This window comes from Triturus cristatus, chromosome 6 (assembly GCF_964204655.1).
Source record: "Triturus cristatus chromosome 6, aTriCri1.1, whole genome shotgun sequence".
In the NCBI taxonomy this organism is placed as follows: Eukaryota; Metazoa; Chordata; class Amphibia; order Caudata; family Salamandridae; genus Triturus; species Triturus cristatus.
Window position 1 is genome coordinate 891,655,149 of NC_140589.1, and position 14,307 is coordinate 891,669,455.

Here is a 14,307-nt window from a genome sequence, read left to right on the forward strand (position 1 = left end):
GTATAGATTTGTTGAATGGAGGTGGTTATCAGATTAGTTGAAATCCCGATCTTGGGATATTTTGATTATTTGTCTGTCATAGTGGTGTGTAGAGCAAGGTGCCACTTACAGATTGGAAGAGATTCTAAACTAACGTTTTTCCTTTTCTAGGTTCTGTGAATTAATTGGGATTCGTATAACTTGCTTTTGAGTGCATGGTAGCAGGGCGCACTATTCAGATAGACAACCACAGGTTGGGAGTGTACTTGTGAGAATCTTGCTGTTTTGTAATTGGTTAGGAAACTATTGATTCTTCTAGACTTTATTTTGACTGTTTTTCCCTTTCTAGGGTAAACAGACAAGGGATTTATTTAATTATGAAGAGTTACAAAGTTTTTGTAATTTTTTTCCTGTTCACAGATTAGTCATGCTTTGAATGGTTGTCTAGCCAGGAGCCACACTGGGATCGGTAAGACGTCACCAAGAATCAGTGCTCTGATTGGTTAGCTACTGACTAAGCTGTGCTGTGATAGGTTGACCATTCACAGCACCAAGCTACTATTGGTTATTGTTCGCTAAGTCATTTGTTGTGGTTAGTGAGAAGAGTTTGAGCTTAGGAGAGTTTTGCTTTGTGATATTTTGACAATGGGATATTTAGTGACAAAACCCAAACCTGCTGATGGGTTTATGCAGGGTAAGAAATTACTGGCTGACAGAACGCCAGTTTATGGAATAATGAATTAAATTCGGTATTTAATGTGCACCCGGGTCTCTGAATGGAATTGATATACAGCTCATGATGAGGCTTTACAGTTTCCATTGGAGAGTACCATCAATATTACAAAATTAGAATTCTTGAGACTGACATGTTTGATATGAAGCCGAAGCCCAGACCTATGCCTTTTGGGGCACTGAATAAATGGGATTGAATGGCCACAGAGAAGGAGAGAAAGAAATCTTCTAAGGAAGTGAAGCACTCACTTAGACACTGGCCAGTGACTAAGCTAGATCATAGGGAGAAAAACTGGAGGGAGTATATGATTGAGTGTGTGAAGACAATCCCTGCTATTGTGTCAGGGAAGGATAATGAGAGGAAAAATAATAAAACAAAATAAAAAGATGAACAGGCTGAGGATACAGATGAGGATTAGAAATGTATAATTGAGCTTTTAGATTCCAGACCGCCACCATATACAGACAGACCTGCAAGGACAGCTCAGTCTTCTGTGGGGGTTGACAAGGGGGCCAGTGGGCATGGTGTTGTTGGACAGACTGCTACTGAGGTTGTACCGAGTGTGCCTATAGAAGTGACAGTCCCAATAGAAGTTCCTAATACAAGTGGAGAGATACAGATGGAAATGCAGGCACAGTTTGCTCCTGTGACAATTGCATTTCCCCCTAGAGCTCTTAGCTTTGGCATTTTAAAGATTGCATTGGGTGAGATGCTACAGGGAAATGTTGATTTGAACAGGCTCTTAACATACAATGTTGAGGAAATGAAATATTTTATAATAGAAGCTGCCAGATGTGCTAATGAAGTAGATGATAAATTAGAAAAAATATCTAATGAATTGGAAGTTGACATGATTAAACTGAAAAATGTAAACAAAAATTACAAAATGTATTTGACACATGTTGAAATTAAAGAGATGGGTTCGATTACTTTACTGGCCCATATTAAGAATCTAATTTTTTTTAAAACATGGGATTGGAGGGATTTGAAAAAGTAAAAAGAAAGATGGTAAAAAACAGAGTGAAAAATAAAACATAAAAGAGATTGAGGGAAAACAGAGAAATGTGACGAGTGATTTTGAGGTGACCTCGAGATCAGCACTAGAGTTTCCCTTGTGAGAGGTTCATGGTGGATATTTTGTGGTCTAAAGCTGATTTGTATGTATTTACTCATAATTTTCCAAATCTTTGAGAAGATCCATCAAAGTGGTATGATGGGATTCTTAAACTGATGAGGATTTTTCCCATGCTTTAGACAGATTTAAACTTGTTTAATGTGTGGTTAGAATGCAAGGTTGTTGTCGGATGGCCAACCCAAGAGCCAGCAATAGTTGGTCCAAACAATGCTCCAACTGCAATCATATTAGATGATTATAAGTATTTGAAGAAGCGAATTCTAGAGAAAGATGTGAATTGGAGCAAAATTCTGAGAACCACACAGGAGCCAAAAGAGTCATAGTATGGGAGATTGATGCACATTTACAAGAAACACAGTGGAGTCAAAAATCTCGAGCAAGGTGGTGCTAGTGGTATTGTTTCGGCAGTCATTAATGGTTAAGAGAACAGATTAGTAATCACATTCAATAAAGTGAACTGTGTTGGCAGACAAAGAGCATTTATGAGATGTTGATGTTGTTGAAGAATAGTAGCGAGGACTTTGATACAAAACAGAAAACGCTTAAATAGAACTGATCATTGCTCAGATGACAATATTAAGAGGGAACGGGAATTAAAAGGGGTCAAATATGAATTTTACACAGAATGAATGAATGAATGGAGTGAAGCAGGGAATGCAAGGTGGCAAGAATGATGGCATGAATATGTGGATGTAGAGATGTTGAAGTAGAATACAGCGTGTTATTGTGACAGAAAAATTGGGCACTGAAAATGGGAAAGGCATGAATGATGAGTTGGCACAGAGCAGTTCCCAATGATGGTGCCTGAGGGGGGAGGAGGTTTGCTTACTTGGAGCCGTCTTAGAAGTAGATTAGCGTGGCCCATACTTTGATGAAGAAGTCAATGGCCATCCCGTTTCGTTCTTAATCGATTCGGGAACTATCTGTTTTACAGTTCTGTGAAAGTCCAAACCTATCCTTCTCGGGAAAATCAGTCTTTTATTATACAGTTAATTAAAACCTTAACATACAAACATCATATTGATACTTAATAAAATTTAAGAATTAAAAATTGAATACACATTTATAAAATCTGGCAATTCGAAATAAATGTCAGTTCCAAAAGCAGCATTTCAGGTTGATGGCAATATATCACAATTAGCCCTTTAGTCCAAAAGGGAAGTGTATAGTGTCACAATGCTTATTACTAATAGTTACTCCATCAACGATCATTTGTGCAATAAGAATAGAACTTGTCTGTTTCTTAGTGTTGGGCATTATGCAGTGCAGTTAAAATAATGTTAACAAACTTCCCAGCCCTTGCTAGAACTTGGGCTGAATTATTACTGAAGCACAAATCAGATGCTTCCCTGCGATGTCTCAGTAACTTTTCCCCGATAGACTGGGACCAATAGACGTCAGCGATTGTTGGCAAGATGAGGGCAACAACATAGCAGATGTAGCCAGGACTCATGTGGATAATTGCAGAGCCTACATGTTAGCTGACCATTCCTCCGAGCCCACAGCGGGTTAAAATCATGAATTGGAAGGGCTAACAACCTCATATAAATATTTTATTGCGAGTCTGTGATTGGAGAGAGTAATTGAAATATGGTTGAGATTTCCCCTTCATATACGAGGCATCCAGAGTTGTAAGGAGTGTTTTTTTCGGAAGCCGAGCAATGTCTCTCTCGAATGACACTAGAGTAGTTTGGCTTTTTATTGTTTTTTCCACGTTGACAGGGGAATAATTGGATTAGAGAAGTTTATGATTTCAATCTTCAATGTGGAAATGGCCAAGTGCAGCTGTCTGTGCCAAGGAGAGAGTTCGTCCGCGAACACTGATTGCAATTGTTCTTTCATGGATTGAGCTGGTGCACGCAGAGTGTAGATGTAGAATTTAATTAAGTCTCCTAAACAGTGAAGATCTGCACTTGCCAGGCCCTCCTCAAGTCCCAGCCTCACCCTCCTTGCATGATGAGGAGCTGAAAATATTTTCTTATAGGCCAATATTTGATAGTTCACTAAAAATGAATTCATTTTACCAGGAAAAGCCAGGTGACCATAAGACACTGCCGGGAGCAGTTTGGCGCGTAGGACCCTTAAGATTGACTCGGCTGTGTGGCTGTGCAAATGCCGATTCAAGCGCCTCAGACTATGTATAACCCCTGCTCCCTTGGGCCGAAGATGTTTGAGCTGGGCTACTTGATTTGCTCTTTCATGAAACCAAACTTCTAGATAATTATAGCTAGTGCAGATCGCTATATGTTGACCACCTGCTCGCCAAGACAGGATTTTCTTTTTTTGAAATTTCCCAAAGATCATGACTTTAGTTTTTGACTCATTCATCAAAAGTTTGTTTTTTATATTGTATGTATTATGGGCAGTGAGCACTCTTTGTAGCCCTGTTTTTGTGTGGTCCATAATAATAATGTCGTCCACATATTGCATGAGCTGTAGTCGTATGCCACCCAGTTTTAGGGCGACCAATGTTGCACCTGCCAATTCTTTAGGCAAGTCGGTGGTATAAAGATTAAAAAGTAGTGGGGCTAATACGCAGCCTTGCTTTAAACCATTTTTTGCAGATACTGTTGTGGCACTTGTTTTAAACCTCTCCCAGGTTTTCTGATGCAGTGACATTAGTGCAGAGAGAAGTGCGGATGGTATCCCCCAGGAATTTAATTTGTCCCATAACGTCCCTCGATTGTCTCTATCCAATGCTGCACTGAAGTCCACAAGACAGCAGAATAGAGGTAGATGATTGGACAAAGTGGCTGCCCACGACAGGTAGGACAGCGCTATTATATTATCTGTCGTAGAGCAGCCTGATCTAAAGCCTGACTGTGTACTGGGGAGGATGCTATGTTCTGTAACCCAGTTTCCAAGTTCTGCCAGCAAGACACGAGCATAGGCCTTAGCTTCGATGTCCAATAAAGCTATTAGCCTAGAATTGGCCGGATTTGAGCGGTTACCCTTTTTGTAAAGTGAAAGTAATATTGAGCCCTGCCAGGTGGATGGAATTGTAGCTGTGAGAAAGGCTTGTTTAAAGAGCGGTGTAAGGAGCTCTGCCCAGAAGGATCGATTTGCTTTAAAAACTGTAGCGGGTAGTCCATTTGGCCCTGGTGCGCCATCATTCCTCATGCGACTAATGATCTTGATCACTTTGGCTTCAGAGATTTCTGGACCCTGGATGTTTTCATGATTTGGTGCTTGAGGCGGGTAGAGGGCTGACAGCTTCCCTGTCCCACTGCTGTAGAGCTGATTGATGTGATTCACCCGGACAGTCTCGGGTACACCATTCTCCTTAGACTGGCCACTATTACTGACTTGTATATTTCCAAAATGGAGCTGGATTTTTTTCCTTAGAAGAGAGAACATTTTGAGCCAGGCATCCTCTATTCGTTTAGCGCGTTGCTCCCATGCACATTTCTTATAGACAGCTCTAAGTGATCCAATTACGGCGCCCTGCAACGCTTTTTCCCCTCTTTGTCTTGCATTTGGGGGATTTTGATGCTTCCATTTGCTTTCCGACGTTTCCTTATTTGGGTGCTGGTTTAGATCGTTTGGCCCATGTTTTTGTTGAGCGTCCAATGTTCCCCCCAGCGCCCGATGCTGGTCCATCAGGAGAATGGGCCAGTAGTCTAAGAGAGCTTGCGAACCAAAAGCAGTTTTTAATTGTTCATTTTTAGTTGTCCATGCCGACAATTTTGTGCCGAGATTGGTGGTTCATTTTATTCTGCGCGGGACTTTATCGCATTCTTCGCCCGTTGATTCGCCTACAGGTATGAATTTGCAAGAGACAGCAGTGGAAAGACTGAAAGATGCTCTAAGGGGCTTGTGGTCACTCTTTACTCGATTGTCAATATCAAAGTCATTGAAATGTAAAGCTAGTGTACTGCCGATGAATAGATTATTGATTATAGAGATATTCCTGTATGTTGGAAGTGGGGCCCATGTTTGATCCTTTGCTTTCTTGAGATTATGAGAGGATGATATAGAAAAGGCGTCAAATAAGGCTTGTGATACAGCGACCTCTTTGGGTTGTTTATTTTCCTTTCCTGTCTTGTCAAGTGATCTATTATTAAAGTCTTCGACTGTAAATGGATTATGATGGGGGTATTTAATGAGAAGATCTCCAATGATGGCTGCCTGATCATCGAGTGCTTGGTTTCTCTGATGCAAAACTGGATTGACATAGCAGTTGAATAATAGCAATCGAAGCGGTTTATAATGATTTTTTATTCCATTGATAAGTAATACTTGGATTCCAGGTGAGGCGCAAGTGTGATTACTTCCAACCTTCGGGAATGATTGATGTAAACAGAGAGGCCGCCCATTGGCCACCCAAAAATGTTGCGTCTTGAAGCCGTAACATGGATTTCAAAGTACCCGGAAAGAGCTGTAGTAGACGTTGCCCATGTCTCCTGCAGACAGATTATATCGCTGCTTTGAAGGTAATCTAGGGCCGGGTTGTTTTTAATCAGTTTCTGAAGGCCAGCCACATTCCAAGAAATGATCGTTAAGTCATTATTTTGCTCGGTCAATGTATGGTCTGTGTTGCCTCTAAGGAACTTAAAAGTGCCATCGTACCGAATGACGGCCACATTTGGCCTGATGTCTAAGTTGGTTGATAGTGTCCTGTTTGCTAGTAAAGACTCTTCTCTGATTGGTAGAACAGGTGATCCTCAGAGGTTCATGTTGGGAAATAGTGCTGGTAAGTTGTGCTGGTATCGTCGGCACATTTTAATATGGAACAAGTATTTAAAGATTTATTGACTAAAACATGAGGGTATCTGTCTTGAGGTAAGTGCCTAATCTCAATACCCCAGTCTGCCAATTGATTGGCTTTGCACAGCATTGCAGTCTGGTGTGACTGTTGGTATAGCCCATCCACTGTAGATTCGTTGTGGTAGTTTCCTGACAGGCTTTGGAATTTAACCCAGGCAACATCTGCCGCGCCTATGTGCTCCAATGATGGTATGTGAGTAAATAAGCGCAGGATGTTGCCTCTGTTCAAAACATCATAGTTGCCTTTGGCATGGTATCTTGGTGTGAGTGCGACCTCCACCACTCCTGGTTTTGAGCAACTGCTGCTCGTTATGGTTCCCAGTATGACTTGATTGTCAAGTGCAAGTGTTGGTTGAAATATTGGGGGGGTTCTATATACCATTGGTCCAGGAGGAGATTTTACCACCTGTTGATGCTGCATGTTAGTGCTGTATGTAGCACTGGACAATGGTTGCATACCAGCCTCCGCCTGTGACCCTGGAAATGTGGACAACAATGTCGGCCCAGGGTAGGTTGGTCCGCACATCTGGGCCTTCCATGGACTTAGACTGAGTTGATGTTGTATGAGCTTCCCCTTTCTCTTTATCAGTAAAAGAAGTGGAGGGGGCATTGGAGGAAATTGCCCCTCGGGCAGAATCATCGGCTAGACTCTAAATTGATGGTTGTTTGCTGTGTTGTAGGTGATTTGATGTCACTTCTCTGTCTTTCTTTCCTGAAAAAATTGGATAGAGCTTAACAGGGCCATTGTCTGACTTAGTAGTATATGTACGAGTTAGAAGGGACGCCGCTCGAGTTTTGGCTTTTGCCCTTTTTTGGGCTTTGCTCAGTTTTTTCTTTGCTTTCCTAGAGAGCGAACCTTCCTTCTGTTTGATCTCTGGAGCACCGTCAAGTTCTTCTACTATTTGACAGCTGGTTGAAAGATGGGACGCAGCAGTTATGGGCCTCATTGAAGATGTTAAACTTAAGACAGTGGGTGATGGCAGATGTGATATTTTAATTGAGCTTGCAAGCGGATCTTCAAGTAAGTTAGCTGGATTGTTGATAAGTTCTGTATTTGATTTAGTCCCTGTCAGTTGTGGGGATGGACTGGAGGGGGCTCTTGAGACCCGGACTGAGTCTGCTAAGGTGGCTAAAACTGCAAGAAGATTTACCCACTGGTCCACAATGGCCACACATGAGCATGAGCAGGTTGTTTGTGAAGTAAGGATCAAGTTTGTGATATGGTCCATTTTTCCTTTCAAATCAGCCAAACACAGAGCTAATGCCGGCAAAAGATCCATTTGCAAATCCATCTTGGAGGACTGCCAAAGTAAAGCTTTGGCCGTTATGTGTTGTGGGTTAGTGAGTTTTGGTGATTCGGAGGCAGCCATGAAACTTGGGTTTCCTATGTTTTGAGAAGTACAATGATAGTGATTTGTTCTACTGGATAGTCTATACAGCTGTTGAGTAGACTCCAGGGTTTGCTCAATTTTAGTTTCAAGTTGCTGTAAAAATGATGCTTAAAGTTCTCCCAGATCTTGTTTTTTCAAAGCAGCGGGCGAGCCTGTGACAGCAATCAAAGAAGGATGCTGCCGAATGGGTGAATGAGATTGGTGTATTTGTGCCTCAGTTATTATAGATCTTCTTGGCACACGCAAGGCTGATTTAGAACTGTAAATAAGAGATGATGAGTGAAGGTCCATTGAAGCAGAGCTTGTGTTAACATTATGGACAGAGTCTGGCCCCAAGGTCAGTTGGGTAAGACCGTTAACAGTGTCCGTGTTTGGGCAAGAAAAAGAGCGACGTTTTGTCTCCGTAGGGCAGAGGCCCTGGCAATTGGTTGCGGAGGGGAGGAAGTCTTCCTTTACACTTGAGTTGTTTCTTAGGTGGTCTGCCCTGCCATTGGTTGGATCTCCATTTAAGGGCTTTGAGAGCAAGTATTTAGTTATCAAGCCAGTGTTGGCGGCAATTTTTTTGTTATTCTGGGTCTTAGGGTCCCCCGAAAGTTGGCCTGGATTCTGAGCATTTATGCGTGTTATGCTGGGATCATTAGAAAATGGCCCTGCTGGTCTTGCACCCCCATTGGCGTCAACTGCCCGACCTGACTGGAATCCTTTTTAACATCTTGGGGCAATATAAATATGCAGCGTGATATGTTGGTTGATCCTGGGACGAAATAGGATGATGAGCTAGGAAGATCAAGTATTTACTGGGTAAGCGTAGGCTGTGAGCAGAGCACTCTGGTGACCCGTTGGCCGCACCCAACCTAGTTGGGCCACTTCCACGGACTCACTGGGAACGCACTCAGCGGCTGCCTCTAATGGCGGCCGCGCTCACCTTTCCCTGCAGTCCTTTGCGCACAGAAGGAGGTTCGCGGGGCTCTCAGAGAGTGTTATATCAACGCGACCTTCCCAAAATGCCTCTGTCTTTCATATCACGAGGGCCCCCGCCATGTAGCTGCAGGAATCCTGCAGTGCTCCCGCTCCTCTGCTGCTGCTGTGCCGTGTCACCGTTAAAACCTGGGGCGGAATTCAAGCCAAATTCTCCATGCTTTACTCCATGCTTTACTCACAAGATTAGTTTAGTTAATAGTCTATGTGCACCGAATGGTAGGGCTGTTTCCAGCCAAGCAGCGTGGAAGCGGGAGCAGGAAGCAGATGAAAGTAAGACGAGCGGGGCTCACGGGGCACACAGGGTACGCAAAGTCACTGGCTAGCCACAGTCACTACTATTGCTGATTGCAGTATGCCACTTGCCACATGCCGTCTGCCTTTCAAGGCTCACCTGTGCTCCCCTATCGATGCTATTACTATTGCTGGAGCGGCAGTTAAATAGCAGCAATAGATACGATGCGCCGCCGGCGACCGCAGCCGCACTCACAATTGGCACCTGGCTGCACCCGACTGCCAGAGGCTGCTTGCGGCTTCCAAAAGTTGTACAGAGACCCCCACTGTTTGGAGGGCAGAAAGCGCAGCGGACTGGGGCTACAAGCCAAAAGCCGGGAGCCGTGGTTCAGCCGGGAACCGCGGATCAGCCGGAAGCCGGGGGCCGCGGTTCAGCTGCGTTCGGCATCTTCCACCTCACTTCCGGCTGAACGACTGACTGTGAAACAGGGGACGGAGTCTCAGCAGCTGTATATTACACCCATCAAACAGTACTTCACTGTCAATCTGATCGGGCCATCCCGTGAACCTTCCCGAGGGCACACACTCACTGTGTCCGCCAGCTGATGGTGGTCGCACTCTCCAGTTGCCGCAGTGCTGCACTGTGGTAGTGCCTTTCTGTGAGGCTCACCTGTTCTCCACGATGTCCACAATGCACCACACAACACACCACGCTGCTCCCCGGCAGACAGCAGGAAGCGTGCTCTGCGTTGCACTTGGCGCACTGGGCACTTGGAGACCTCCCGCCCGTGGCTCACCGGAATTGAATTGAGACCCCCGCTGTGTATAGATCAGCCGGGGATCAACCGGGTGCCGGCTCGGAGTTCAGACCATAAGCTGGCGGTCTCGGCGTCCTCCTCGCGCACAGCAGCGGCTTGCGGTCGGGATCAGCGCAAAGCTGCGGACTGGATCAGCAACTTTCCTCTCTGGGATCGGACGAGGGTAAGTGCACTCTGGGGCAAAGTATTGGTGTATCTTACAGCAGTGCTTGTCTCTACCTGCCGTGCTCTTCAGACGGAAGCTCTCTCGGAAGAGCAGTCGAAGTTGTAGGAATCAGTAATAAACACATTGTTAATCAGGGTACAGCAGATATTCCAGTATAAATTGTCAAAATGGAAAACAAGCAGCAGTTCATATTATACGATTCTAACTTAGTGAATCTCCTTGGTAGAGATCTTCTTTGTCAAAGGAACAGTGTTATTTTTTGCACACCTGATGGTGTTGCGGTTGAAATTCAAGATGAAGATTCAGTTTTTAAACTTACCACAGAGAACTCACAAGTTGAGTTATATCCAGTGTTAATTAAAAAAACCTGCCTATGGATATAATACATACTGTCAAGGAAGAGATATAGGATTAAACAGGTAAAGAGTTTGGATTGCTCAAGGGAGCAAAGCCAGTTAAAATAAATATAAAACCAGATGCAATATTCCCATGAGTGAGGCAATTCAAGTTGACGAGAGAAGCAGAAGGGGGAATAAACCTGTGATTGAAAAAAATGATTGAACAAGGAATCCTTCCAGAGGTCTTTGGTACTTGCGACACTCCGATAATGGGATTAAGAAATCAAACGGGAAATGAAGGATTGTTCACGACCTCTGCTAAATAAATAGGATTGTTGTATCATGTTGTTTGGTGGTAGAAAATTCTTAAGTGATCATTTTCTAGATTCCCTCTGCAGCAGAATGGTATTCAGTCATTGACTTATGCCAAGCGTTCTTCTCGATTCCCCTCCACGCGGAGTCATAATATCTTTTTGCATTCCAAGTTTTGATTAAAGTTATCGTTTGGTGTGGGATCCCATAAGGGTATACTGAGAGTCCATCAATTCGCTCTCAAAAAAGAAAAGTTTGGAGATTCTAAAACTGCAGTGTAACTCATTGCTAGTCAAGTATATATATGATTTACTAATTTTGTCCAAGACTAAGGAAGACTGTAAATTGGATGTTGAACTATTTGGCTGAAAACGGTCATAAAGTTTCTCCTACAAAAATGCAGTACTGTAAAAGAGAAATCATTTATCTCAGACACCACATTGAGAAGGGTGATAGGAAGGTCTCAGAAGAACACATTCCTGCAATTCTGAAAATAAATCCTCCGAACACCCAGAGGAGGGTCCAGACACTTCTGGGAATTGTTGGATGTTGTCGTCAGTGGATTCCTAACATTTCACTGATTGCAAGGCCCTTGGTAGAATTGACATGTAGTGATGTCCAAGATCTGGTACCATTTGACGATGAATGCATTAAAGCATTCAGGAAGCTGAAAGAGAGTTGGTGACAAGAGCTCACACTCTGGATGCCTGTTTACAATATGATTTTCTTCTTCTTCTGTAATGAGAAAGATCGATGTGCACTTTCAATTATGGTACAGAAACATGTAGGGTTTATGCGCCCAGTGTCGTATTCGTCTACTGTATTGGATCCAGTAGCTGTAAGTCTATCAGGTTGTCTGAAAGCTGTTGTGACTTTTTGTTTTGTAATTAAACAAAGCAAACACATTTTGATGAGCTATATCTTGATTGTTTATATCCTACATTAGTTGAGATCCTTTTAACAAGGACAATGACTCATCAATTGACAAACAGTAGGCTGACTCGTTATGAGCAAACTATATTTGCAGCAAAGAACATGTTATAATTCACCCACTTTAACGGTTTGCTTTATGGTATTTCCATGTCCCTTCTTTGGTCTCTACCTCTCTCTCTCTCTCTGCCCCCCTTCCTCATTCTACCCTTTGGAATGTTCCTACAGTTGACCCAGAGGCTGCCTTGGAATGATGACAAGAGCAGCCTGGCTGGCAGAGTTCGTTGGCTGTGCCTTGAGAGCAACGTGTTAGAGGTTCCAGAGTAGAGGCCGTAATAAAGAGTTACTTAATCATCACCTACCTTTTCCAGGCATCTTTATAACACTGGCAATGACTGGTCTGCGTAAGGGAGCAGGACGGCGCTCCTTCCCTTCTGCCTTCATCCTCAACGTCAAGTATAATCTATACCTTGTGGCCCACAAGGTTGAGGGACTGTTTCTTAGCGTTTTCACCCAGCGCTTTCCTTTCCTCACGCCAACTTTAATGCTGTGATGATCATCTCCAGACGATCAGCTTTCCTCACACTCTAAATGTCCTGGAATCCTGTTTTCAACCGTTCCTTCAACATAGGGATGCTGACTGTCTCGCCTGCCAGCTGCCTTCTGCGCTGACAGGCACAGCTTTTTGGGAAGTTTCTGCTGCAATCTTAACCCGGCTGGAATTCTCCTCACAGCGGTAGCTCCAGACTTTAACTGCTTCTCCTCCTGCTGTGTGCCTGATTGTGGATTTACTCCTCTTCCATTCCGCCTCGCCCTTCAAGTAACCCGTCCTGCGGCTGGGCTTCAATTCACAGCAGGCGCTTGTTGGTTGTTTTGCACGCATGTGGAGCTGTATCTGTGCCCTCAGGAAACCCATCGTGGTTGGTTTTCTCCTCACAGCGGGAGCTACTGTCTGACGCTGCTTCCGTTGTTATGCCTTAAATTCTAGCGCCGCCGCCTGGAGTATCCTGTTAAGTGCGGCGCAGTTCCGACATCTTCAACCTGCAAAGTTTTCCCCGGCATATTCAGTATTGGCATCGCTGTGGGAAGCCTCCTCAAGTGTGAGAAATTCTTTTCATTTTGTCGCTACTCCTCCCTCAGCTGTGTAACAGTACACCCAGGGTAGCTAGATGGGTATTAGGCCTTGAACGCTTAGTTTTCAAACTTGAATATGTCGCAGGCGACCTCAACACCGCAGCTGACTTCCTTTCGAGGGTACCATTAGACCTTTCAGAAAACTTTGAAACACCTGAATTTCCCATTTCACTGTTCCACTTCTCCACAATTAAGCAAGATGAATGGTTCGAGTGCATGACCCAAGATGCCACACTTTCCTGCCTTAAAGAGTATACCCTTCAAGGTTGGCAACTTCGTGTACAAGTGTCAGCCAAGACCGAGACAAATCCTGGGAAGGAAGACATGAGATCAACTTGAACAATGGTTACATATGGAGAAACAACAAAATCATCCCTCCGGAAGGTTTGAAAGACAAAATAATAGACTTGGTTCATGAGGGCCACCTAGGGAGAAGCCTTACAAAAAATAGACTCAGAGAGCACTATTGGTTCCCCAACATGGACTCTATGGTTGAGACCAAAGTCAAGAACTGCACCATATGCGCCAACAGTGACAAAACTAAACGCACCCAGATGGCACCTCTTACCCCAGTTTCCATTCCGGACAAACCATGGGAAAAACTGGCACTGGACATTATCGGCCCGATCAATAAGAGAGGTGTCACCAAAAGATTTGCATTTGTTCTGATGGATTTTCACTCTCACTGGGTAGTCATTAAAATGGTGCACCAAACTACTACCGAATCCCTGATCAACTTTCTGCGAGACGCTTTCACCACTGAAGGCATTCCGGCCACCCTGGTCACAGACAACGGAGTCCAATTCACCTCGTCAGCCATGTCCAACTTCCTAACCAGCTTAGCCGTAACCCACTTAAAAACAACTCTGTACTGTCCTCATGCTAACGGCTTAGCCAAAAGAGTAAACAGAATGGTAAAGGAGAACATACAGCTAGCTTGCATCAACAACCTACCTGTTGAATGCTGTATTCAAGATTTGCTCTGGGCTTACCAACCACCCCCAACCTGGTCACTGGGATATCCCCTTTCTCATCGCTCAGGAGAAGAAAACCTAGTACAAAATTCTTTCCTTCCTGGATCGGGGGTGGAGAGGTAACAGCACATTCTTTTGACAAGGCCAAACCAAAAGTAGCTTCCCATCAAGCCAACTACAAAGACCGATATGATCAAAAGCTTGGAACAAAAAACCGAGAATGGTCTGTAGGCGATTGGGTCGCTGTGAAAAAACCCACACTTGCATGTGATCATGAATCAAAGTTCTATGAACCCAGAATAGTAGAGATCAAAAACAACACTGTGGTTCTTGAGAATGGGCAAAACTGGAGCATGGACCGGTTGGCTAAATGCTCGAACCCAGATGACGCCACTCATGAAAACTCCCTAACATCTGG